This window comes from Bufo gargarizans, chromosome 7, assembly GCF_014858855.1.
Source record: "Bufo gargarizans isolate SCDJY-AF-19 chromosome 7, ASM1485885v1, whole genome shotgun sequence".
In the NCBI taxonomy this organism is placed as follows: domain Eukaryota; kingdom Metazoa; phylum Chordata; class Amphibia; order Anura; family Bufonidae; genus Bufo; species Bufo gargarizans.
Window position 1 is genome coordinate 193,187,612 of NC_058086.1, and position 27,432 is coordinate 193,215,043.

The window sequence follows — 27,432 nt, forward strand, 5'->3', positions numbered from 1 at the left end:
GGAGGACCTGGCACGCCCATACAGTGCACAGACAGCCCACCGATTTGATTGAGAATTGTGTAATGCTTAATTTCTCCAGTGGTGGTGCTGCAGGGAAACTGAACACGTGCTGCGAGGCTCCTTCCTTCCGTATCATTAGTCTTTTAAGTCAAGTCAAACTTTGATTCATCATTTATATGGTTTATAGAAGAGACGGGACGACTCGAATCATCTTTTTAATGTGTCCTAAACATTTAATTGGTATCAGCCACAGTATATGCACGAATGATGAGACATATAAAGACAATGGATCACTAACCGTAATATTATATACACCACTGGAGGGTAACGGAGTCCGGATCTGGCAGACCCTCCACAATTGTGGAACAACCAACCCCCAATCCAAGAACCTTCCAAAGGGGGTCTTCCTTCCTTGTAGGATTTATATAGAAATCCATGTCCACTCATTTTTAGTTTGCACCCAAAACAAACAATCTGGGTTGGCGTCACGCAGACATGGATTACCAAACCCAACAAGTCCCCTGTAGATGAGCCACCATTTATGCTGCACAGCACACAGCTGCGGCAAATCTGCCACATCACAGACCTATTTATCTTTCCTTGTGGAATCTTCGCTGTTGTTTGTGAGGAAAGACAATTCTAGGTGGAGGTGGAGATCCGTGTGGACACAGGGAGGGAGGGCTGAAGATAGAGACGTAGGAGGCCATGGATGGGAAGAAAATGAATGCTGTGTAATTTAGATAGATTAGATAGATAGATAGATAGAGATAGATAGATAGATATGAGATAGATTAGATAGATATGAGATAGATAGATAGATATGAGATAGATAGATAGATAGATATGAGATAGATAGATAGATATGAGATAGATAGATAGATAGATAGATATGAGATAGATGATATATAAATAGATAGATATATATGAGATATATAGATAGATAATAGGATAGATAGATATATAATAAATAGATATGAGATAGATAGATAGATAGATAGATAATAAATAAATAGATATGAGATAGATAGATAGATAGATAGATAGATAGATAGATAGATAGAAAGGATAAATAGATATAAGATATTCCTCCCAATGCCCCTATAAATATGCATGCTTGGCTCGGCTGGGCGTGCATGTGTTCTAATGGGGAGCACAGCATAAACCGCTGTCAGACACATCTGGAAGAGACTTATCTCCCGCTGGCATGCTGAAATCCAACCCTTCTTTCCCCGACATCTGATGTTCAGACCGTCCCACTGAAATCTGCAGGTCTGGCAGACATTCATCTAATGTGTATGGGCAATACGTAAAAGGAATGACGACAAAGCAGCACAGATTGGGACAGAAGAGTTAACGCCGGTGAAGACCCAACTCTACCGATCTGGTGCTATGTGCCTTTGAGATTCATATGGATCAGGATTAATAGTTTAGAATGATTGCCTGTAAACTACTATTCTATGGGCCACTACAACTGAAGGCAGAAAACTGCAGATATCTCTGTAGGTGGAAATCTCCTCTAAGACCACCCACCCGTGCAGCACTAGCACATGAGCACAGACACAATGTTTTGTACGGAATTATACATTGAGTGTTACGAGTCAGAATCCTAAATGGGGTAGCGTTAGTATTCAGTGATGGGAACAGGTGGAGCTGCAACAACCTCTCAGCCCAGGGACAGAAATAGGAGAGCGTTTTTCCCACTTAATATGTGAAACAACTTAATTGGCAGATAATCAGGGTTAAAATCAAGAATAACATTGTCATGACGGCAAAGTAAACTACATACATGGCAAAGTAATAGTAAAGCTGAAGTGGTGGTCCGATGCAAGATTCACCCTCCAAAGGACTCTTAAAGAGCACTTGTCAGTAAGATCAACCCTATTAAAACAAGTCAGACTGCCTGGTAGGGTTGATCCTGCTGATTAAAATGATACCTGTCTTGTGAAAAGGGAAACAAAAGACTTTTTCTTTATGCAAATGAGAGCTTCAGTGCACCAAGGGGCAGGGTGTTGCTCCTCAGCGCAGGCCACGCCCCTCAGTTCAGTGAAACCCTCGTATGCATAAGTAGTAAAAGTCTCGGAAACGCCACAACAGATTTTCACAAGACAGGGATCATTTTAATCAGCAGGATCTACCCCGCAAGACAGCATAGTTGTGTTTTTATAAGGTTGATCCTGTTGATGTGTGCTTTTACCATCAATGTGGCAGGCTAGTCAATAATGTCATGTTCACGACACTGAAGGCACCGATTTTATGTGTGGCCCATAGCTTACCAGTTACCAGGGGCCGGCTGGGAACTTAAAGTGGCCCTGGAAAAAATACTAAAAGTGGCCCCGTTTTGTAGTCGTGTCCAAATTGATAGAAAGCAGGGCCAGCATTACCATATTGTGGCACATTATACCACCCCAACAGAGCCAAGTACCACAGTCTATCACAAAATACATCCCCAAAAACTTCCACTGGTTGGCTGCGGGGAAGGCTTTGGTGGCCCCTTGGGCATTGGTCCACCGGGAAATTTCACTGTAAGATCTATGGCCAATCTCCCCCTGCCAGTTACCCTAAGTCTTTTCTCAGGGACCAGGATGAAGCTGTTACTATAGCAAACAATGGAGACAAATTCAGGGATATCCGGACCTAGTGGCAGAGAAGAACTTGGCAACCCTGAGGGAGAAATGGCCATGTCCGAGGTACCTTCCTGGGGGTGTTGAGCACTGCCACATAGGATCTGGTGCTGGACTATAGAGAACTGGGTCATAAGCCATAGATACAATATAGTAATGGCCCATATAGCGTTCCAAGGTGGCCCTTTAGATGCCGATGCTACCTGAGACAAATATTTTAAAGTTGGGCATTGTACAGGAGAAAACGTATCACGTGTGCTCTCACTGGGTGTATGCTATAACCCGGAATAACACTATGGTATAACAAAAAAGCCAACCCAGCATTAGTGACTCATCTGCCATAGACGTTGGTTATGGAGTCAAGGGTGGGGAGATAGTAAGACCTAGATCAAGCACGACTGGAAGACTTTACCAAATTCTACCTCTCTCCCAGGATCTGCAGTGCTGGAAAGCAGTAGCAGACTGGCCATAGACCCTACAAAGAAATTAAGAAGTAGATAAAGATCTGATGCTCTTATGCACCGAGCCAGCAGCCACAGAGGCCCTCCTGAATTTAACTGAATGCCGTCCTCAGGACAATGGATGGCAGTATTTTGTGCAGTACTGTGGTATTTGGTTCTGTTGCGGCGGTATTTTGTAGAGTACTACAGTACTGCTGGCCCGGCCTACTTCTGTTGTCCCTGCCTACTTGTGTTTCCCTGCCTTCTGTAAGTTTTGACCCACTTAAAACATGGGGCTACTTTTACGTTTTTTCTAGGGCCACATTAAGTTCTCGGCCCGCCCCAGCTGCAAAGTGTTTAAATGATATATTTAATATATAATACAAAAACAAAACAAAAAATTATGCCTATCCGTTCCTTCAATATGGTTATGAAAGGCATTGGCAGCAGTCTTATCTCACAACGCTAATTAGTTACCATGGCTTCCAGCACATTCTGTACTAACTCGTTACTTATCTTCTGCCTTTTTACCTCTATTAAGCTGTAACTTGGAACAACACTCTGCCAAAAAAACTCTAGGATCCCGATGCATTTCAGACGAAAAGAAAATAGAAATCAAATACGACAACGGTTCCAGTGCATCTGACCTAGAAATGATGTAGGAAGAACTGGGGACGGTATATTAGAGGTAGAATGACTGTAAGCTCTTCTGTTTTGCATTAGTCGGCTGCGTCATAAACATCTACGGACAAACTGCACTTTGCAGTCACAAGGACCGGTTATATAGCAATCAGGATTATGGGATCTAAGGTGTAATAATAATAAGATTTACACGGTGAAACAAATCAATAGTATAGCAACCCAGAGTTATGCCCTTCATTACATGGTGTGTCACCTCCCTTATACATTTTTAATGAGGATTTGTATTACGCAGACAGGACTGCGGATTTATAGACTACTGGCGGCCTGACTATGTAATAGGGAGAGCAGCCACATACAGAAAGACAGCCTTTGTATTCCAGTCTTCATGCTGACTACTTGAGTCCACATAACTGGCTGACACTTTGTTTTCTGCAGCTCACTTGTTAGCTTTGCTGTATAGACTAGCACAGAGTTAGCAGGGTCATCTCATTGTCATTAAAAGATGTGGTCAGAAAAGTCATACCATTATCATTAGATAATTAGGCATTTAATTACAGATTATATCTCTGTTGTACTACTGGAAGCAGAGATATGACAGGATAGCAAAGCTATATGTCGTACACAAAGATATGGTTTGGTATGCATCTCCTCTGCCACTCTCTGGGTTCAGGGGAAAGGGGCTCTACTACTTCTCTTCCTGGAGGCTGAGCATGAATGTGTTCTCAATATAGAGAGGTAAGTAAATTCTTGCAACAGCTTCTCTCCCATGAAAACAAAAGGATTGGGCATGTTGAGATCCAACAGCCCAAACCTTCTTTCTCTTGACATCTCCCAAGCTGCAACACCCCCATACACTATAAAAGGCTAGCTGGTTCTGCCGAAATCAGCTAATGTGGAAGACCATCTTAAATGGGTTCCCCAGGATTTATCATATTGGTGGGTGTTCGACACCTCGTACCTTCGTAGATCAGCTCTTAAGGGAGTAACTCCAATGCCGGATTACCAGTGCCAGAACACAGCTTCATCTACTGTGTAGTGGACGGAGTTGGTTACTGTATTCCCATTCACTTCAATGTGTAGTTCCAGTGCCTATTACCAGTGCCGGAGCTACTCTCGAACAGCTGATCTGTAGGGCTGCAGGATGTTGGATCTGATACTGATGTAGGTCATCTTCCTGGAGGAACCCTTTAAGCCTATGGACCCTGACATTGCATCTGCCGTAAAGCACACACACCGCTGTTCTGTCAGACAATGCCTCTAGAGGAATTTAAAAATAATAATAAATACATTGGGGGGCAGTAACAAAGCATAATCCATCAGGACCATTAGAGAATACGACACGCCCTAGTCCTTCAACTTTGAAGGCTTCATACCAAGTCTAGCCCGTTGTCAGCATAATAAATTATATGTCACAGCAGAAAAAAAATTGCATTATTGGTATATCTGAGGTTCCCAAACCCGGCACTGCATATTTTACCGTAGTGATGCCAATTTATGGAAAGTACCACAGTGATACCACAGCCCGAGTGTGACATGAAGACATTAGAGCTTTATCTCCCCAGGTTCCACCATCCACGACTTCCTCTATAGCCTTTCAACAGCTCATCAGGACAAACCCAGACGGCCAATAAAACAACATTTGCATTGCCTATCCATAAATCCTTTATTACTGTTTATGGAGACTCCAATAAAAGCCTTGTTTACAGGAATCCTATACAATCAGCAATGTTCCTCGAGGAAGCTGTGAAGCTCTTTGTGTAACCAGCTTGCTAATCCATAGACAAGACAACACAACAGCTCATCGGTTAGGGGGGACATCAAACCAAGGCAATATTTGTATGGAGTTTGTATGTCCTCCATGTTCTCTGACTTTCCAAAACCATATTTAGAGGTTAGGTGTGGACCCCAGCAGAAGAAACATATATGAGGGTCTTCTGTCTACACCACTGCAGAATATGTTGGTGCCACATAAGAAACAATACATAAAATAATAGACTCAAGTCTAGCTGGTGTTAGCTAGCTTCTTCAAGATTCATATCCTCCTGGGAATATACACATAATCACAGAGTCAATATAGGGCCACTAAAGCCCATGCATAAATGGGGGATGACCAGCTGGATACTTTTAATTGCCTAATTAGAAAGGTCATTGTTTTGGCTCATGTACATTCCAGCTGTTAACGAGGAATTAATTACCAAGAAATTAATTATTTTCCATTGCATACCCTCCAATGAAGATAAGACATGAAGCTATACGACTTCTACGAGATAAAAACACAGCCAAATCATGTTCATGTAAATGCACCGCAATCATTCATGTCCCCTTCAAAATCGTCTGTGGACTTATGAATAATTATGTTAATGCAATCTGGCCTCATGAATAATTTCTTAAGGAGGCGGCAAATAATAAAACAAAGGCCCGGATACAGAACATAATACAAATAATATTTTTCTAGTGTAAACATACAAAAAGAAATGTAAAAATGATTGTACTGTTTCATTTAAATTTTTTATAAAACATAAAAATGTAAAAGAAAAAAAGGGGAAAAAGTTAAAGTGTGTGACACAGGGGAAGATGTGTGAGTCAACTTTCCAGCAGACGCGATTCTGCTGTCAAGGCAAAAATCTGGATTATTGCAAAGATAGAAGGGTGGAGTCATTAACAAAGCAAACAAAAGACAAAATATAACAGAAGATAACATAAAATAATCACAGAAAAAAAAACGAAATTACTTTACATATCCTAACAAAGTAAAAAAAAAAAAAAAAAGGGATAAAAAGCCCCAAAACACCCAAAGTTCCCCTACAACAGGCCGGCTACATTGGATCTTTTCTGCATCTGTGTTTTTAAATGAAGTAAAAACTACAGGGATGTACAGTACATAGAGAATGGAAAGTGAATTGCGTATTTTATGGGATATCGTATATTTCCAGTGATTTGGAACAGACAGACGGGCATGGAATGATTTGGGCTGCGTGACTGAGATTCTCAGCAGGAGTCACGTTAATATGGATACAGCATTGAGTTTACAGGTTATCTTTTGATCAGAAAATTGGTCCGTGTAATTATTCACATACTAGATGAAATGGTTTCCTTTTATTGTTGTACTTGAAATGTTCGGAACACATGGGATACATTTCCTTGTGTAATGTACCACTCCAAAATCAACTCCTCCTGGACTTCGTCTCTCAGGAATTTTTCTAATTTTTAGATTATTTTTTTTTTGTGTGTGTGTCATAGCTAGACATGTTAGACAAACCATTAACTTAGTCCTATATCCTTCCTGGGTGGAATCTGCCATCACCCGACCTACAGAACCCCTACAGAATCTGCCCAATATAAAGACCCCTACAAAAACTGCCTAACCTAGAGACCTTTACAGAATCTGCCCAACCTAAAGACCCCTACAGAAAATGTTCAACCTACAGAGTCTGCCCAACCTACAGACTCCTACCCAACCTACAGAGCCCAACAGAATCTGCCCAACTTACAGACCCCTAAAGAAAGTGCCCAACCTACAGACCCCTACAGAAAATGTTCAACCTACAGACCTCTACAGAGTCTGCCCAACCTACAGAGCCCAACAGAATCTGCCCAACTTACAGACCCCTAAAGAAAGTGCTCAACCTACAGACCCCTACAGAAAATGTTCAACCTACAGACCTCTACAGAGTCTGCCCAACCTACAGAGCCCAACAGAATCTGCCCAACTTACAGACCCCTAAAGAAAGTGCCCAACCTACAGAATCTGCCCAAACCAGAGACTTCTATAACATTTGCCCCTCTTAATCACCCCTACAGAATCTGCCCAATCTACAGGTGCCTACAAAATCTGACTAACCTACAGACCCTTATAAAATTGGCCTACGCTACAGACGACTGCAGCATCTACCAACCTCCAGTCTTGTACAGAAAATGCCCAAACTGGAGACCTCTATAAAACTTGCCCCACCTATAGACCACTACAAAAGCTGCCTAATCTACAGACCCCTACAAAATCTGCCTAACCTACAGACCCCTACAAAGTCTGTCCAACCTCTAGTCTCCTACAGAAAATGTCCAACCTCCAGTCCCCTACAAAATCTACCGACCTACAGACCCCTACAGTATCTACCCAACCTACAGACCCCTACAGTATCTACCCAACCTTGAGTCCCCTACAAAATCTACCAACCTACAGACCCCTACAGTATCTACCCAACCTACAGATCAGTATCTACCCAACCTTGAGTCCCCTACAAAATCTACCAACCTACAGACCCGTACAGTATCTACCCAACCTTGAGTCCCCTACAAAATCTACCCAACCTACAGACCAGTACATTATGTACCCAACCTTGAGTCCTCTACAAAATCTACCAACCTACAGACCCCTACAGTATCTACCCAACCACCAGTCCCCTACAAAATCTACCCAACCTACAGACCCCTAAAGTATCTACCCAACCACTAGTCCCCTACAAAATCTACCAACCTACAGACCCCTACAACATCTGTCCAACGTACACATCCCTGCATCTGACGAACATACAGACCTATAGAGAATCTGCTGAACCTACAGACCCCACTTCATGTATATTACTATGGCAGACCACAGAAAAGTGACTGGTGAGTGTCAAAAATGTGCCAGGTTTGCTAACTAAAATGAAGTTTTGACTAGCGTCCAGTTATTTAATACCGACCCATCTGTGCAAACAAATGGTATACAATCAAGCTCAGTTTACTCAGTCACTAAGAAGCAAACACGACAGAAATGACACCTATTCTGTAAAAAAAATAAATAAATGCACCCACAGATGTAGCAGAGCTGTCTTTGCAAGGAGGAGCCTTGCTGCGTTTGTGGGTGGCGTTTCTTGCACCTGGCATCAGAGCCCTGGGTACTTTGCCAGCGATCACAACCTTCAATTGTATCTGCCACCTCCTGCCTCTGAAATTGCACAACGACGCCTCAGGTATCTTGAGAGTCTACAACCCAGGTTTGCCAGATCTAGCAGTGCTGCTTTGGTCAGATGCAGCAGAAAGTAACACATCAAATAACATGTAGAAATGGGTTACCTGTGGTTTTATATAGGGCTACAGGTTAACTTGAATTACCCTGATGCACATAGGATGGCAGCTCTTAAGAGTGGAACATACTCAGCTCTGCTACATCTGTATGTTGCAGATAAATGATTCGATCAATAATGTTAATGATAAGACTTTTCTTGTTGAAATAGACCAATGTAAGTTTGTCGGTTACGGTTTCCTCCCTTTGGGAGTCAAAGAAATGTAATTCAATTATAAAGGAGAGGAAGCATTTAAATTGATAAAGAGATGATGAATGAGGCACAATGGAGTCTGGACGCCTGAGCCCCAACTCAAATGGACATTAAATAAATGGAATATGCTAAACTGGAGCCGGCTCTGTGGAGAAGGACTGCATCTGCCGTGAATAATTATCTTGTCATTATTCTGCCCCATAGAGAAAAGGTAGAGTGGGTCCTGGGGATGGGGCAGGACGCCGGCTCCAAACAAAGGCGGAAAAAGAGAAATATCCCTAAGGAGCAGGTCACACACCACTGCCCCCGGCAAATCGCCAGCAGATAATAGATCCCCACAAAGATAAATCCCAAAAATCAATGTATCCTTCTGCTGTACTGTACATTGTCCTAATGTCTCTGTTGTATACATATCTATCTCATCTCCTAGTATCTCATATCTATCTATCGAATATATGTCTGTCTATTTCATATCCTAGTATCTCATATCTATCTATTATTTATCTATCTCACATCTATCTATTCTCTATCTATCTAATATTTATCTATCTCACATCTATCTATCTATTATCTATCTAATATTTATCTATCTCACATCTATCTCATATCTATCAATCTGTCAATCTTTTTTATGCTGTGCTATTAATCTGAATTAAAATAACATTCTAAGTTTACCTGCAGTCCCATGTAGACACCATTTGGGTTGTGTCAATTGATAGACTTGGTTCATGAATAGCTAGATACTGTAGTACATGTATTAAATAGAAGGATAGATATGACATGCATAACTAGATGGATAGAAAATACATGCTTAGATGATAGATAGATAATAGACAGATGGATATGACATGGGTAGGTAGATATTCTGTAGCAATGTGCAGTCCTCTGCCCCCACAGTATCCATATAAATCTACACATATATCTGCTCACTATGCACTTTGTAGTCCTCTTCCAGGACCTGGTCCATCCGCAATCCTGGTAGTTTCCACCACCCTCTCTGCCCTACAGAATAAAGAATACAGAGACCTACCAGCTGCAGAGCCTCTCAGATCCCAGGCAGAGGACACGGCTCCCAGCTCCTCAGAGACTTTGCTCCTTAGTGCTGCTCTCCTCTTCCATGCTGCTCCAGCCTCACACAGACTTGCCCATCCAGCCTTCTGCTCTGCTGCTCAGCTTGACAGGACATTGGGAGTCACTTGAGCTGAAATGAGCAGTGGGGCTTCAGTCAAAGCCCTTGAGAGCAGAGCCACACATCAAGCAGCAGGCTGCTGGCTGAGAAGAAGAAGAAGAAGTCTACTGTGCAAGCCATCAGCAGGACAAGTGTGATTCCTGCCCTCTTTTAAGAAGAACTCCCCCCTTTTTTTCCCCCAAAATCTCCTTCTTTTCTTTCCAGGATAATTCCGCTCAAGACCCAGGGCACACAAGGGCGCTCAGTGTTTCTTTTCTTCTATTAAATGACCCTTTGTAGTAGGAGCGATGTTATGTCCAATTTGCTCTCCAAGATCTTGTAAAAGGAAATACTCAGCCCTACGGAGTATAATTGCCAGCTCGCTCTCTCCCTGTGCCAGAATGTGAGCTTGTTGCAGAGCTCGCCTCTGCTGAATGCTAATGAATGCAGTGATGTCAGCAAGCAAACCCCAGTCTGCCCTGGGACCCTTTCACTGGTCACTGGCTGCCTCCTATCATTCATTTACATATAAATCAACCTCCCCCTAACAGATCGATAATCCCACTGGGTGTTTAGCACAAACAAAATCCACAGCCGTACTGGTGTTACAAAACATCTGGCGACGCTACAACAATTAAGAGGGAAACCATAGAACGGGGACATTTAAAAAAAAATAAAAAATTATTCTCCAAATGGATCCAGTTGGTCGATGACCAAACACGAACATATTTTCCGTATTAAGTTACCGCTCTGTATCGAGCATCTGTTTTATGTTTCGTTTTTATCTTCGGCGGACGTGGGTTATTTAAGGCAGCTTTTTTTTTTTTTTGGATTGCAGGGGTTGTAGTCTGTAGTTAGGAGGGTCTCAAAAATAATTCCAATTATTTTAGAATTTATGAATCATCTGGCATGGAAAGGATTAAGGGGGTTATTTATTAAGATGGGCGTTTTAGACGTTGTTTAAATAAGCGCCTGCGCTGGCGGTGGATCCTCCGACGTTATTTTGCGGAACAGATCAGGACCAGATCAGGACCCATTCATTTTCAATGAGTCCTGGAAAAAATCGGACAGCACAATGTGTGCTGTCCGTTTCCGTTGTTCCGTATGTCCGTTTAAATATAAAACATGTCCTATTATGTTCCTGAAAAATCGGATCCTGGTACAATGCAAAGTCAATGGTTCCGCAAAAAACGGAAGACATTCGGATGTCATTCCGTATGTCTTCCGTTTTTTGCGGAATCCGTTCCTGGAAACACATAGCACATTTTTTTTTTTTATTTGATTATTGAAATGTATACATGTTTCATGTATACATGTTTCCGATCCGCAAAAAACGGACCGAAATTCGGATTATAGAAAAATACTGACGTGTGAATGTAGCCTAAGACAGGCGTAGAAAATGATGAATACCGCCCCTTTCGCCCACTTTTTTCTAGACCTGCCATGATCGGGGAAAAGTCTTAGATTGAGTAAATAACCCGCTAAATCTACTGATTAGATCCGATTTAGAACGGTCTCTCATCTAGGAACCAGAGAAAAGAGTATCTAAGTCTCACAGATTTATTCAGGACCGTGTAATGCTTAATTTCCCCTCTGGAGGCGCTGCAGGGAAGGCTGGCAGGTTTCCCTGCAGATCACAGCTGATCACTGGGAATCGAAGCAGCAAAGAAATAAATTAAAAAAAACACAGGATGCTACAAACAAAAAAAATGGGTTTTGTAAAAAGTGAACAACCCTTTCAATTAACTTATGTAGCCTATGGGTAAAGAGTGTTGATATGTCCACTATAACCCAAGATTGGTTGGCAAGGTTATGCAAGCGTCTGTGGTCCTTGTGGTTGACCTGAGGTCTAATAGTGAAAAAAATATTGACCCCCCCCCCCTCCCTCATGTAACCAGGGTTACATATTTTTGGCGGAGACCAATTTTTGATATAGAAAGTGGTTCTTTTTCAGTAACATAGGATTTGAAGGACAATGGGAATTCCTAGCGGTACACCAGCTGTTTTGAGGCAAGGTCTCCTCTAATGGCGGTTTGTCTTGGCTTAGGTTTAAGAAACATTCTGCCAAACCTGAATTTTTAATATACCATAATCATAAGCAGTTTTTATACTGCATACTGTGCAATAAACCTCACAGCAAGCATTCTGGTTTCTCAACAGAAAGTGAAATAAATAACAATTGACTTACATGGAACACTGCCCTTTGTGGCCACATTGAGTACAATTTAATCAGCAGAAACACTGCCCCTTGTGGCCACACTTAGTACAACTTAATCAGCAGAAACACTGCCCCTTGTGGCCACATTGAGTACAATCTAATCAGCAGAACACTAAGGAAACACTGCCCCCCGTGGCCATTCAACAAATGACAATTCAGTACAGTATAAGTGTCATTCCAACTACATTCCTCATTCCTTCAGAAACTGCTTGCTAAAACTTCTTCAGTCTGACATATTATCTTTCATCAATATTTTGAATGTAAAGTTCTTTTGGTTAAATTAATTTCATGGCAGTTGCGCCCATACCTTATAGTGACAGTGTCTGTGTTTTTTCTCTATTAGGGGGAACAGGGATGGCACTATAAAAAAATAAAGCCGTAAACAAATCCAATTGCTATTTTAGACAATACTGCCACATAAGACCATCATATAATGGCCAAATAATATGGAGAACTAAACACATAACCAAAATCATACTGCATTTAAAAATATTCCCGTCACAGCCCACATAATACCGCCATAATACTCCATTTAAAAAAAAAGTTCCCATCACACCCCACATAATAGCGCTATAATGCTGCATTAAAAAAATACACTCATCACAGCCCACATAGTACTGCATTTACCAAAAAATACACCCATCTCAGCCTATATAATACTGCATTTAAAAAATACTCCCATCACAGCCCACATAATACTGCATTTACCAAAAAATATACCCATCACAGACCACTTAATAGTTAATTTACAAAAAAAAACTCCCAACCTTTCCCACATAACACTGCATTAAAAAAAATACTCTCATCACAGCCCACATAATACTGCATTTACAAAAAAATACTCCCAACCTTTCCCACATAGTACTGCATTTTAAAAAATACACCCATCACAGCCCACATAATACTGCATTTAAAAATATTCCCGTCACAGCCCACATAATACCGCTATAATACTCCATTTAAAAAAAAATAATTCCCATCACACCCCATATAATAGCGCTATAATGCTAAATAAAAAAAATACACTCTCATCACAGCCCACATACTACATTTAAAAAATACTCCCATCACAGCCCACATAATACTGCACTTACCAAAAAATACACCCATCACAGACCACTTAATAGTTCACTTACAAAAAAAATACTCCCAACTTTTCCCACATAAAACTGCATAAAAAAAATACTCTCATCACAGCCCACATAATACTGCATTTAAAAATACACCAATTGCAGCCCACAATTATACTGCATTTACAAAAAAATACTCCCAACCTTTCCCACATAATACTGCATTTAAAAAAATACTCTCATCACAGCTCACATAATACTGCATTTAGAAAAATACTCTCATCACAGCCCACATAATACTGCATTTAAAAATGCACTTATCACAGTGTCTGCCCGTAGAGCATCCCCACTAGGAAATGGCACTGGGGGCAACTGCCCGGTTTGCCAATTTGGATTGTACAGTAGAACCTAGCCAGATGGTAGCTCCAGCCATCTAGGAACCTGACAATTTAGGTAAAAAAGCACAAGACCAAGGAGAACGTGCCACGGGCGCCTCCTTTAAGAGCACTACCAGCAGTAGCTTCTGTTCCTGACTAAAGAAAAATACATTTTTACCACTTTGTTGCCTTTGGGTAAATTGGATATTTTCCACACGATTGTATGCTAAACCACTGAACGTGTCCACGCAAGACGAGGTAGATGCGCGGCATTATGTATTCTAGCATTATGAAATCCGTGACCTTCTGTTCCTCATCCACAGACTTGAGCATCGCAGATTCCAGTAGCACAACGGAGCTAAATTATTCATCTGGTTCAATACCGATCGCGGCAAAGGATTGATTTTCTCCACAGACCTTTTATATGTTTATGTTACCAGTGCTGGAAGGCGCAGTGATGGATGCCGTATATATACTGCACAACAGATCAGTAACAGTTCTGTCCAAACGTCATCAAGTCACAAAAAGATTCGATGAGATAAGAAATCATCAACGTTAATTAATCTCAATGGGATATGGGTGTGTCGGTTTAAGCAAAATTTTACACACTCCCTAGGCATAAAATAACTTTTACAAGCTTGTCGCGCCTTTGGAGACATTAGTGCACACGCCCAATTACACGTTTAATAGCTGCGTGACGTAGCTTTCCTGCTCTGCAAAATTCATTCTGTACCAGGCCTAGAGCGAATATGGATTTTAGGTCCAATATTCTGCCCTGATTCACTTCTTAATATGTCTTGATAGAGGTCAGAAATCCGTCTTCCTGAGACAAAGGCATGGTGAGATGATAAACTTCTGGCTTCTTGGACCTCCACTAGAGGGAGCTAATTGTATACTGAGTTGAAAATCTAGTGGTAGATGGAGGCATCCCAAATTTTTTCATTAAAAGGGGTTGTGCCAAGTTTTCAAGTTATCAGCTATCCACAGGATATGGGATAACTAACTGAATGGTGGGGATCTGACCACTGGGACCCTCACCGATCCTGAGAACAGAGGTCCCAGGCTGAGCATACTTGCTTCCTGCGCTCCATGTTCTCTAGGGGACTGCTGAAGATAGTCAAGTACTATGCTCAGCGCTCTCCAGCGGTCCCATAGAGAATGAAGGGAGTGGCAGGGCAAATGGTCAGGATGGAGGAATGGGACCACTGCTTTCAGGATCGGTGGGGGGTCCGACAGCTAGATCAGTTAGTTATCCCCTAACCTGTGGATAGGGAATAACTTGAAAACTTGTTGCAACCCCTTTAAGCACAGTGGAGAGAGATTTACTAAGCTAAATACGCCACAAATCTGCCTTATTTGCGCCAAGAACTGATGTACATGCTTTGCACCACACTTATTATGTCTTTTGCCTGGCATACTGGGAAAGGGGCACGGTCTAAGATGCACCACCGCGTACCAAAATTGCACCAAAATTTGGGTGTAAAGAAAGCCCACAAATAGGAGGTGTAGAATTACAATTATACATAAAATGTATAAAGATGCGTCAAATCTATCATCCAGCCTTAGCCACCGTGACAAATTTGGCGCATTTGTAGACTATCTCATCTAAGTTTATACCGTGTAACTATCAGACAGGCTTATCACATCTGCCCCAATGTCTATCTGGAGATCAGGACTCCGTCTGTTAGGGCTCATGCACACGAATGTATTTTCTTTCTGCTTCCTTTCCGTTTTTTGTGCGGCCTGTATGCGGAACCATTCACTCTTATGGGGCTGTAGAAAATACGGAAGTTACTCCGTGTGCATTGTGTTTCCGCTTGTCAAATGGCCGTTCCGCAAAAAAGTAGTGCGTGTCCTATTATTGTCCGCAAATAACGGTCCGAGGCCCCGTTCAAGTCAATGGGTCCACAAAAAATACAGAACGCACACGGAACACATCCGTATTTCATCCGTATTTTGCGGATTTGGTGATTAATAAGTTACTGTTTCCGTTTCCGATCCGCAAAAAACGGATCAAATACGGAAAAGATACGGATATGTTTTGTGCAATAACGGAACGTAAGAGGACTTAAATCAGAGAAAAAAAAACTCACGTGTGGAACAACGGATCCGTGAAAAACGGACCGTAAAAAAACAACGGTCTTGTGCATGAGGCCTTATAAACAGAGCAGGACAGCCCTTCTGGCTATTCCGGCATTGGGCCGCTCTCCTCTACCTCCCTCCACCTCCAGGTGGTGCACAGCGCACTGCCTGCACTATACCGCCGACTACAGTCTTAGCACATGCACTGGCAGATGGCCTAGCATACGGCCTTCCAGCTTTGCCAGGGATAGATGAGGTGATTGGGTGCATCATGCAGCTTCTTGCTACTGTAAAGTTCCTAGGCTGCGTGAGCATGTAGTACCGCTACCCACCGACATCCTTCATTCTGAGTCACAGCGCTATAGCGGGATCCGCTCACACAGCTGGGGACAGTCAGAAACAGTAAAGACAGGTTACGGCTACTTTCACACTTGCGTTGCTGGATTCCTGCAAATGGGTACCATTTGTGGTTGGATCCGGATGCGGATCCGTCTCACAAATGCATTGCAATTGTCTCTCCGGTTGTCATCCGGAAAAAACAGATCCGGTATTTATCTTTTTCACATTTTTAAAGGTCTGCGCATGTGCAGACCGCAAAACCGGATCCGTTTTTGTGGAACACTTGGGGCTGGATCCGGCATTAATGCATTTCAATGTAAAATAATGCCGGGAAGTGTTCCGGAATTTTGGACGGAGAAAATACCGCAGCATGCTGCAGTATTTTCTCTGTCCAAAAACCGTACAGAGACTGAACTGAAGACATCCTGATGCATCCTGAACGGATTGCTCTCCATTCAGAATGCATTAGGATAAAATTGATCAGTGTTTTGGGGGGTATTGAGCCCCTAGGACGGAACTCAATGCCGGAAAAGTTTAACGCCAGTGAAAGTACCCTTACATGGGCCGATGGAGCAGGCAATTGTCGGGAATGGAGCGTTCCTTCCCAATAATTGCCTGCTCGTCAGTGGAGGTGAGAGCTAACCACATGGGAAATGGGAAGGGGGGGCAGTAGGAAAATAACAAATGCTGATCTGGACGGGACTACTCATGTCTCGTGTTACTACAGATAATAGTCCAGAATCATGGAGGCAGGCAGCAGGAATCTGAATGCAAAGCGTGTCCACTAATACATTTCCACCATATCTCCCTCTCTATGGGGAACTATACCTCCCAGCATCCCCATTACACCTCCAAGACCTGCCGGGTGTTGCAGTTTTCAACACAGATTACATTAATAAACTTGTTACCTTCTTAAGAGAGTATTCCCATCTTTTACAGTGATGGCATATAGCTAGGATAAAACATTACTAGGATCGGTGGGACCTCCACCGAATCTAATCAATGCCTTCCCTTTACTGTTTTTCCCTTACCAGCAACAATACCAAGCATAGCCACTATACAATGTATGGCGCTGTGCTTGGTAAGCTGTGAGGAGGCTGCAGAGCATCGTGGCCTCTTCAGAGATCTAATCCATGGCAGTGCCCGGTGTCGGACCTCCCCTGATCAGATAATTGATGACCTGTACCGGAAAACCTGTTTAAGATGGCCATAGACTTGAGAGGGACCAGACAATAGAGAACCATGAGGGACCAGTGCTAGGATCGTTTGGTGAACAGCTATGAGACTAAAGGGATTTATTAACATGCATATTTGGACCCACACATGCATGCAGTTTCAACACAAATGGGATAAGGGGCTGTCAAACAAATCTGCTGCCGCTAATCTCCAGTAAATACAAATGACTAGAAGGATTATGAGACACAATTATTAAGATCAGCGGTTTAGACGCCGGTCTTAATAACCCCTATACCTGCAGGTGGATCTGCCGGAGTTATGAAGGAGCGCCGGCCTCTCCATAACTTCAGCACATCCAGCGCCAGTTCTATGAAAGAGCGCCGGCCTCTCCATAACTTCAGCACATCCAGCGCCAGTTCTATGAAAGAGCGCCGGCCTCTCCATAACTTCAGCACATCCAGCGCCAGTTCTAAATTTAAGATGGCTTCCTCATTGTCTTACATTTCGACCTTTTTCTACAAGTAAAACAGGCGTAGAAAATGGTAACTGCCTGCTGCCCCATCCCCTTCACCACCCACTCAGCACCCCCTTTTTTTAGACCTGGCGTGAGCAGGCAGCAGTCGCAGAGATCTGCACCAGAAATACGCCTAATTTAGGCGTATTTCTGTTTGATAAATGACACCCTATGTGCTGGATCTTGATTCCCATTGGAACTATTGAGATCTATAATCAAAACTTTTAGGGGGTCATTTACGGTTAGATATACACTACTTTTTGTCGTATATCTGTCGCAGATTTGTCGCAAAGGGGATTTGCCAAAGGATCTGCATCTTCTTCCCCTTCCACGCCACATACGGCAGTTCTAAAAAAGGAGGCAGAGAAGAGGGAAGGCCGACAGGACCGTCTCATTTATCATTTTCTACGCCACTTTTTGCCATAGAAAATTATCTAAATCTACGTCAACAAGGGAGCGGGAGTAGATTTAAGGCTGTTAAGCCCTGGCGGTGGATGTGTCTAAGTTAGGTTACTTTCACACTCGCGTCTTGTGCGGATCTGTAACATAGCCAAGACGGATCCGTCTTGAACACCATTGAAAGTCAATGGAGGACGGATCCGTTTTCTATTGTGCCAGATTGTGTCAGTGAAAACGGATTCGTTCCCATTGACTTGCATTGTGTGCCAGGACGGATCCGTTTGGCTCAGTTTCATCAGACGGACACCAAAACGTTGCAAGCAGTGTTTTGGTGTCCGTCTGAACTGATGCGTTCTGAACGGATCCTTTTCCATTCAGAATGCATTAGGGCAAAAGTGATCCCTTTTGGACCGCGTGTGAGAGCCCTGAACGGATCTCACAAACGGAAAGCCAAAACGCCAGTGTGAAAGTAGACTTATGTAGAGGTCGGCGCAGGGGTATTAAGACCGGTGTCTAAAATGCTGGTCTTAATAAATGACCCAATTAATGTCTATGACTAGATGCAGACCACCTGAGGGTCTATCGCTCCTTTGTGTCTCGCCATATCCTGCCAGCGCAAGTATTTATAGTGCAAGAAAACTGCTGCTTCTAGGCGCTTTGGGCTAATAAGTCTGTCTGGCATCATCGTGACGCATTCTCTCTCTAACCTCTCCATGCCATATGGATGGAACGTCCTTTTCTTGGGACCCCCGCGGTGACACAAAGGACATACATTCCATATATCACCACCTGCTGCTTCTGGTCAGTGCAGCAGTAATAAGCAGGGGATTATGGCCAGGAGTCACTGCTATTTACTGCGTCCTCCCAAGGAGTCATAAATACCAACATGAGAGTAAACTATGACCAAGACGCAAGGACATCATGGACATTGCTTAAATCGCTTTCCTTGATGAGAGATTAGTACATGATAATTAGCTGTGCCTGTACATATATACCACGGGTTATCTGCCTTCAAAGGCCGGCTGCTACCATGGAAATAGATATCTGCACGACTACAAACCCTTGCCGTTCGGTTCATCAAACATCACCGGTGTGCACTGGTCGTAGCCAAGGGGCTGTCCAAAGCAGACTACCCCAATTAGGGCACACGGGCATCACAGATGTGCCATAATGGAGAGCTGCTGTATAAGAATGGCTCCCGTTCTGGCATGTTGATGTATTACATAGATGACCATTCATGTAAATTATATCATGGTATGCTACATTTTCCCTGAAGAAACGTATGTCTGGACAAGGCTTCTCCAGTTCAAGTAAGAATAGCTGGACCCCTGCAGATCAACTGATCACAATGCATTACAATTTTAAAAGGGTGAAACAACCCCTTTAAAATGGCTTAAAGAGGACCTCTCCCCTCTCCTGACATGTCTGTTTTAGTAACTACTTGCATTCCCCATGTAATAATAATTCTTACTATACCATTCCTTTATTATTCCTGCTAGAAGTTATGAATGAATTATTAGCAGTTTGCAATGAAGGTCCAGCTGAGTATTACCAGTTGGGGTGTGTCCCTGCACAGTCTGATACTGCCAGTACTGATTGGATAATGTCAGACTGCGCAGGGACACACCCCAACTGGTAATACCCGGATGAAACTTTATGGCAGACTGCTGGCAACGCAATCATAAACTTCTAGTGGGAATAGTAGAGGAATAGCACAACATACATTCATAAGAATACATGCTCCATGGAGAATGCAGTTAGTTACTAAAACAGACAGGAGCGGGGACAGATCCTCTTTAAAACTGGAAGTTGTAGGGTCTGTAACTGGGATGACCACCAATTGCCAGAACGAAGGAACCACAGGTGATGTGTCTCAAAGTTCCTTTGTGGCATTTTGAAAGATGACATGAGATTTCTCTATCAGAAAGAAATGCCCCTTTATCCAGCCTATAACTGTAAAGTGGTGCCATGAACAGAAAAAAGAAGAGGTCCTGTGAAATCATGGGGACACCGGGAATCAAGGTGATCATTAGAAAGGACCAGGGGTGAACAGTTGAGGTCTTATTTAGTTAACACGGACTACAAGTAGCAGCACTCTGCACAGGGCTTTTAATAAGCGTGATAAAGCTCTATTCTAAATTGCCCTAAAATTTTGAAGGTCAGGAGAGGCAAGTCTGACAGTTTAGGTCCCATCTGTTGGAAACCACCTTGTCACTGGTAGATGGGCCCAACACAATTATGATCAAAAATGTGTGCAAAGAACGTCTACATTTCATATAGTCAGTTTACATTTATTCATGTTTCTAGTGTTTGCTTGTGTCTTTGCACAAGGCAGTGTTCTGCTACTTGTAGTCCTTGTTGCTTTTACATTGCAACCATGGTATGGTGTACCTGAACCCCTATCTTCATATTCTTTAGAGGTGCTGCTCTTTGTTTTTTTGCTTAGGTCTTTTATTTAGTTGTCCAAAAGTTTTCACACAACCCCATGTCTGGGAATGTCTGGGAACACCTTTGAAATATAACGCGGCGTACATGTCATCCTACTCATAAAGAGATCATCCCAGTCTGGTCACCACATTATCTACCGCTACAATCTCCTTGATTCACATTGGGGATTGCGAAAGGTGGACAACTTTAACAAATTGCTGGTCTCTTGTGCATCACGTCGGAAATTCTATTACATGACACATCTACTAAATATATTAACCCTTCAAATATCGGTCTGCTACAAATAAGAAAAAGCGACACAGTTTTGGCTTGGTGTTCGAGAACCTCGAGGAAGCACTGCCGGCAATAGAAGCGTTAAGCTCAGAGTCTCAGGCTGTAATGAGATGTGTGTTTGCAGAGGCAGACTCTTAGCAGATCATTTTATCAGCCGCACATCTTGTTATCAGGAAGGTGGAGATAGATGAGACCTGGAATGGCCTTTGATTTGCAGCAAATTGTGCAAGTTAGTAGGGAAATACAGAGAGCACAGGGTTCAACACACAGAAGGATAAGACAGCTCCAGGTCCTCTTCTGTTATCTAGGCTTCCTTGGTATGCACAATGCACACATAAGATGCTCCATTGTGACCCTTTGACCTGTGCGTCATATCTTTGGACTGTCCAGAATTGTCATGGTGCCCAGAGATGTGGAATTTGAAAACAATTTTTACTCAACTGCGCTCAAATAAGAGCAAAGTTCTTTAAACGGCACTATACAGTATCTTGGGAATGCATCTAGTGGAGAATATATCTACCAAACGGCATCCAATGGAGCAAGACACAATTTACACTCCGATTTTATATTGAATCTGTGTCACGGTGTGAAGCCACTGTGCCACTGACTGGCTATACTCTGGAGGGCCGTGTCTAAGCAACTACCTGGTTTTCACAAGAGCCTCAGATGGTGAGGATAGACTTTGAGCCGTTAGGGTAGTTGCCAAAGGCTACTCCAGAGCAATCCCCGAGTCAGTGGCAGCTGGTCCAGGCAGACCAGGAGGTACCTGAGTAGGTACCGGAAGTACCAGTGTAGTCAGGCGGGTAGAGACGTTAGCAGGAGTAACGGTGCAGGACTAAAGGATAAGGCAGAGACGTGGTCAGACAGGCAATAGGTCAGGGCAGGCGGCACAGGTACAGGCAATCCGGGTCGGCAACAGGAGATTTAAAGCAAGCAGCCAGGGATCAGACGATAAGCAGAGTCCAGGGACGAAGTATAGATCAGGAGCACATGAGAGTATCAGGAACCAGCAAACTCAAGGAACTTGACACTGATGTATCTGGGAAGGGGGCTGAGCCACTAAAATACCTGCAGGAGAGCCAGAGTTGGCCAGAGAGGTCACCGGACCTATCCCACACAGCCCAGGGAGTGATGCGCTCCGCCCTTAGTGCAGTGTAACACAAAACCAGCCAAACTCAAGCTGTGTCCAGGTCTGAGTGGAAGCTGTGGAGCGGAATCTTCAAAAGCAATAACACCTACAGGAACAGAGCTCTAGACCGCAGCGGTGAAATGTTAAGCACTGGCCACTGTTGAGCGTCGCGCCCGGGACCACGGCAATAAGCAGGGGAACAGCGGCGTACAGCAGCTGCTGTTACAATCTGTCAAAAAAAGCCTCTATATGGAGGCAAATATATGGTAACTGTATTATGGTTCTATGCACAGCGCCGGGATGGGTCATGTGTACGAGCCCTAATTTTGCCAAACTGATTTCTGCATCCCGATCCATTCATGAAAACCGACATGTTTACCTTTGTTTTAACTTTGATTAATGCTTACATATAAGAAAAATATGCATTTTACGTTTTTCGTCCTTTAAGTCTGGAAAACAGAAGGTGGCTCTGTCCTCGGGCATTAGAATTGTCTTTATCATTTTTGTAAATGGATGATTTAAACACTTGACGGGAGATTTCTATAGTTGTATAAAATGGTGTTTCTTACGTATAAACTGTGAGATATACAACCAGACGAGTATATTTTGCTATCTAGGAGAACACAATGGTCCATCCATCTTTGACAATTCCTGTACAGGTAATATCAGGTTAGAATAGACAGCACAGTGCCATTGTATTATTAGAACTTTAAAATGGTTCTCCTTTAATCTCTACTTAAAGGTGGATTTACACTCCACGATAATCAGGCAGATTATGGGAATGAACGTTCCTGCGAATGCTCTTCCTGGGCAGCAGATTGTGTGGTCTAAACAGAGATCTGCTGCCCAGAAACAATGATTCTGTATGGGGATGTGCAATCGCAATAGTGACCCCTTGTGTCACTATGTAGGTCTTCAACTCCACTGAACGAACAGCCGACTGTTGGGAAGGAACGCTTCCTTCTCAATAATTGGCTATACATCATAGCATCTAACCCACCTTTAGATATTGATGATTTATCCTCAGGATAGGTCAATATCAGATCGGTGGGGATTCGAAACCCAGTACCCTCAAGAATAGCTATTTCGAGCAGCCACCAGTGCTGGTTGACTATACAGTACAGTGGACAGAGTCGGAAGCAGAAAGTTCTGTCCATTGCATGGGAGCTAAGCTCCAGTACATTGGTGCCATCCACTATACAGTTTACGGTGGCTGCCCGAAACAGCTGATCGATGAGGGGGTGGCTGATCTGAAACTGATGACCTATAAAGAAGAGAGCTCATCAATATCTAAGTACCGAAAACCCCATTTTTAGCAGAGCCCCCAAACCGTTTGTCCCTTGTGAGCTAGGATAGGTCATCAATATCATATTGGTGCGCATCCAACTCCCAGGACCCTCACCGATCAGCTGTTGGAAGAGGAAGCAAAGCTCCATGAGAGCTTCAGCCTCTTCCTAGGTCAGTGACGTCATCATACATTGGTCACATGACCAGGGTGGGCAGTAAATAGAAAGGGACTGGGTAGTAAATTGAACCTTTGAACTGGATAAGACGAGGCCTAGTTGCATCTGCATCTACAGAAACCCTGTGGTCTATTTCAGACGGCAGTAAAGTGACAGCCTCTATTACACTGCAACATCTGGACCAAGCAGGGTTCTACAGAACTAAGCTCAGATCACCACAGAACCACGTGTGCTAAGTTATAATCTTCTCGTGTCAAAGTTTTGTGCATTTTCTCAAAGACAAAACGGACACCTATTAAAAGTGGACTTGCTAAGGATCTTTGTATAAACTCGTGACGTGAGGTTCTCTGTTGTATTCAACTCCGCGCCGGGCGCACCAAGGACACCGCTATAAATAGATGCTATTTCTATCTGAAAAGAAGCTTGCATGCATATTCAAACTGTAAACCTGTGATAGAATATAAATGATGCTTCTTTCATTATGCAACGAACAGATAGGTCAATGCTAGGGCCGGATTCATTGTCAGATTGCACAAATTACTAATAGGCAAAAAATTCTGAAAAACATTTCCCTAAATGTAGTTCATCTGCTTAATACAGCAAAGGTATCTGACTATTCGCAGTACCAAACCTGTACCATGAGATGAGTTAGGCCATGTAGCTTCTTAGAAGGGCTCTGTCAGCAGTTTTGACCATGCTAATCTGCTGACAGCACTAGACAGCTGTCGGGGAGAGCTGGACAAACATACCTTTTGTGGAGCTTTTATTATCAGGACTGGTGAGAATATTCATCTTCATTCTGCCAGATTCTGCTCCTGTAAGTGCCCAGCTTCTTATATTATCAGGAGTGGTGAAAATATGAACTTTCATTTTGCCTGGTTCTGTTCCTGCAAGTGTATGGGAGGCAGAGGTTTACTGTGAAATGCTCTCGACAATTGAGCTGCTTCAGGCACCCTACCCCTCTGCTAAGAGTGACAGCTGTAGAATCCAACCACGAGACCACTACAGTTGTCATTTAGAGCAGAGAGGAGGGCCTGTGAAGCAGCTCAATGCAGAGCGCACTTCACAGTGACGTTCTGCCTCCCATGCGCTTACAGGAACAGAACCTAGTAGAATAAAAGTTCATATTCTCACTACTCCCGATAATAAAACCTCCACTTTCACTTCAATTGCTTGTACTGCTCTCCCCAGCTTCTACCTGGTGCTGTCATCAGCTTAGCATGATCAAAACTGCTACAGACTCCTTTTACTTTTGTTTACTCCTTTCACCCTTCCTTTCCACCTCCCTACGTAAAACTCCTGATGTCTAAAAAGTTACATACTGTATGCTGCTAGGATCACACAAATTGTGCTCTGGACAACTGTCCCTTTTGTTGGTGTTAAATTGTTGGAAAATTGAAATAAAGACATTGATCCCCTCTCCTGCGCCTCTCTGATGAGTGGTGCAGAGATTAGAAAGCCGTAGATCATTAGTGGCCGTGCTTTTTCACAGTGCAATTTACTCTTTGAGGAGCGTGAGTTGGACGATCAACCAGTGGACCACGCCAAGAAGACAAGTCATATGGCGTGTGGAAGGCACTGGTTCAAATTGTTTGCATGCTTTTCCAGATGCCCCAGTGTTCCCATAATATGACAGAAGTCACTCTTTGCACTTGCTCCAGAGAGAGACCTTCTTCAAATATGACTATTCTTGCTCTAAGCTTTGGGGTATATTGACTATCAAAAAGGGTGAGTCCAGCTTTGTCACCACCAGATCTTTGAGAAGTTCTGATAGACGTTCTTCAGTACTTCCTGCATGATCTTCTTTTGTTTTGCTTTCGTTTTGACACCTCTCCTCCCTCTCCCAGCTGTCATCTATTAGCAGTGATTGCCTCCCTATATTTCTCCTCCCCATACTGCCTCACCTTGCGGTTTATACAACTTCCTAGACTGTGCTGATGCTAGAAGCTGCTGTTACTGCTGCATCCACAAGGTAAGTCTGTTCCTTTATTTCTGTTTTCCTGTGGTCTTGATCCTAGGTGACCCTGACTCCCTCTGTATTTAGTGTAGGGAGCCGGTGGTCGTGTCCCCTCACTATTATAGGGTGTTCAGGTGTCATACAGTCGAGGAACGAGGGTATGCAATTATCTACCATAGAGATTTTTGCATAGGCTGAGCAGTAAGAGTGCTAGGGCTGTTACAGGGCTTACCCTCTTGTTCCTTAGTTTTGGATCAAGTCAGTCAGATCTTCATTTGTGTCTTCTAGTTTTCTGCAACACCATCCGTGACAAGCTTGAAGACAACCTTATGGTCTAACTTCAAGATCCCACAACAGCTACTTAGACAACCAGTAGATTATGATCTACTATTTGGCCATCACCACCATAGAATGTGGAGCTGTCGAACAAGGGGACAAACTAAAAATATATTTGCACTAATTGAAAGGAATCTATATCCATCAGTAAGATGTCCACCTATCTTTATACTGAACCTTTCATTCAGTGCTACTGCCTTAAAGGTGAACACCTATAAGGGGTATACAGTAAAACATCAACCAAAGACCACCACTTTAAGCAGACCACCCTATTATCCAGACCAGATTTTCTGTGTCAGATATTCAGTTCCATCATAATGTATGTTAGACATACTGGTCATCTTCTTTGAGAAAATCATCCCCTTATAGAGACCAGATTTTTTTAGTTCCATCATATAGTATACATACTGGCCACCTTCTTTGAGAAAACCACCCCCATAGAAAACCATTCCAAGTCTACTGCTCTGGTAGAAATAGCCAAGCTCTGTACATAAAACACTGGAATACCCAATTAAAGGGGTTATCTGGGAATTTACATTGATGTCATCAATATCAGATCGGCGGGGGTCCCGGGTGTCAGATCTGCTCTTAGAAGAGGCTGGCGCTCTGTTAGCATCACACCCTCTTCCTAGGCCATGTGACGTTACCGTAAATCGGTCACATGGCCAAGTTGCAGCTCAACTCCATTCAAGTCAATGGAGCAGAGCTGCAATACCATGCACAGCTGCTATCCAATGTACAGCGTTGAGCGTTTATATTAATCATATACTTTTTTTTTTAACCTGCTTCATTCTTTTTTATGTACATGATTACGAGGGCGCCCATCCTGCCTGAGCTGCGGCTAACTGCATTTTAGAGATATGCTTTACAGCAGCCATCTTGACAATAGCCACAATAGACAGAAGATAAGCATTTTACATTCTATGAGAGTTTTCTAGACACACTTTATGACCTGTGCAGAGGCCATTATGCAGGGAGGGGAAGTAGATAAGCTGTTACTATTTTGAAAAGTGGATCCTGTGTTGTCTATATACTGTATAGGTGTTACCTATCACTGTAACCCTGTGAAAGCTGCAGGATAATTATGGAAATGTAAAAAAAAAAAAAAAACACCCAAAAATATGTTAAACATAAACAATATACTTTTTTACTTTTAAACAGCTTATCAGCTGAGGTGTCGGGAGTCGGACCCCCAGCGATCTGATACTGATGACCTATCCAGAGGATAGGTCATCAATATTCTACTCCTGGAAAAACCCATTTAAGCAATCTCGACTTGATGTAGCTGTATACAAATCAATTCGGGGCATTTAGAGATAAACCCTCAAGATATAAAATCAATAATGTAACCACATAGTTGTCAATCATTTCTTTTGGGACCATGGGAGCAATGCAATATTAAAATAATGGTCACAAGTCAGTCTATGATTTAAGTCTTTCATAAACCCCAGGAAGAAGAGTCTGATATTTCCCTGTCAGGAACTGTCCACCAAAGACGTAGCTCAATAAAAAATAAAAATTC

General features: G+C 42.9%; 1 protein-coding gene across 4 annotated transcripts in view; it reads right to left on the reverse strand.

Moving 5' to 3' along the window:
• Positions 1-27,432, reverse strand: part of PRICKLE2 (prickle planar cell polarity protein 2) — a 249,893-nt gene that overhangs the window by 65,218 nt on the left and 157,243 nt on the right. Inside the window, exon 1 of one of the 4 annotated variants that reach the window (XM_044300893.1) lies at positions 9,992-10,595. The exons of the other annotated variants lie outside the window; for them this stretch is intronic. The gene's annotated coding sequence lies outside the window, so the exon portion shown is untranslated. Of the gene's footprint in view, positions 1-9,991; positions 10,596-27,432 lie in introns of those variants that run through there. 4 annotated transcript variants of the gene reach the window in all.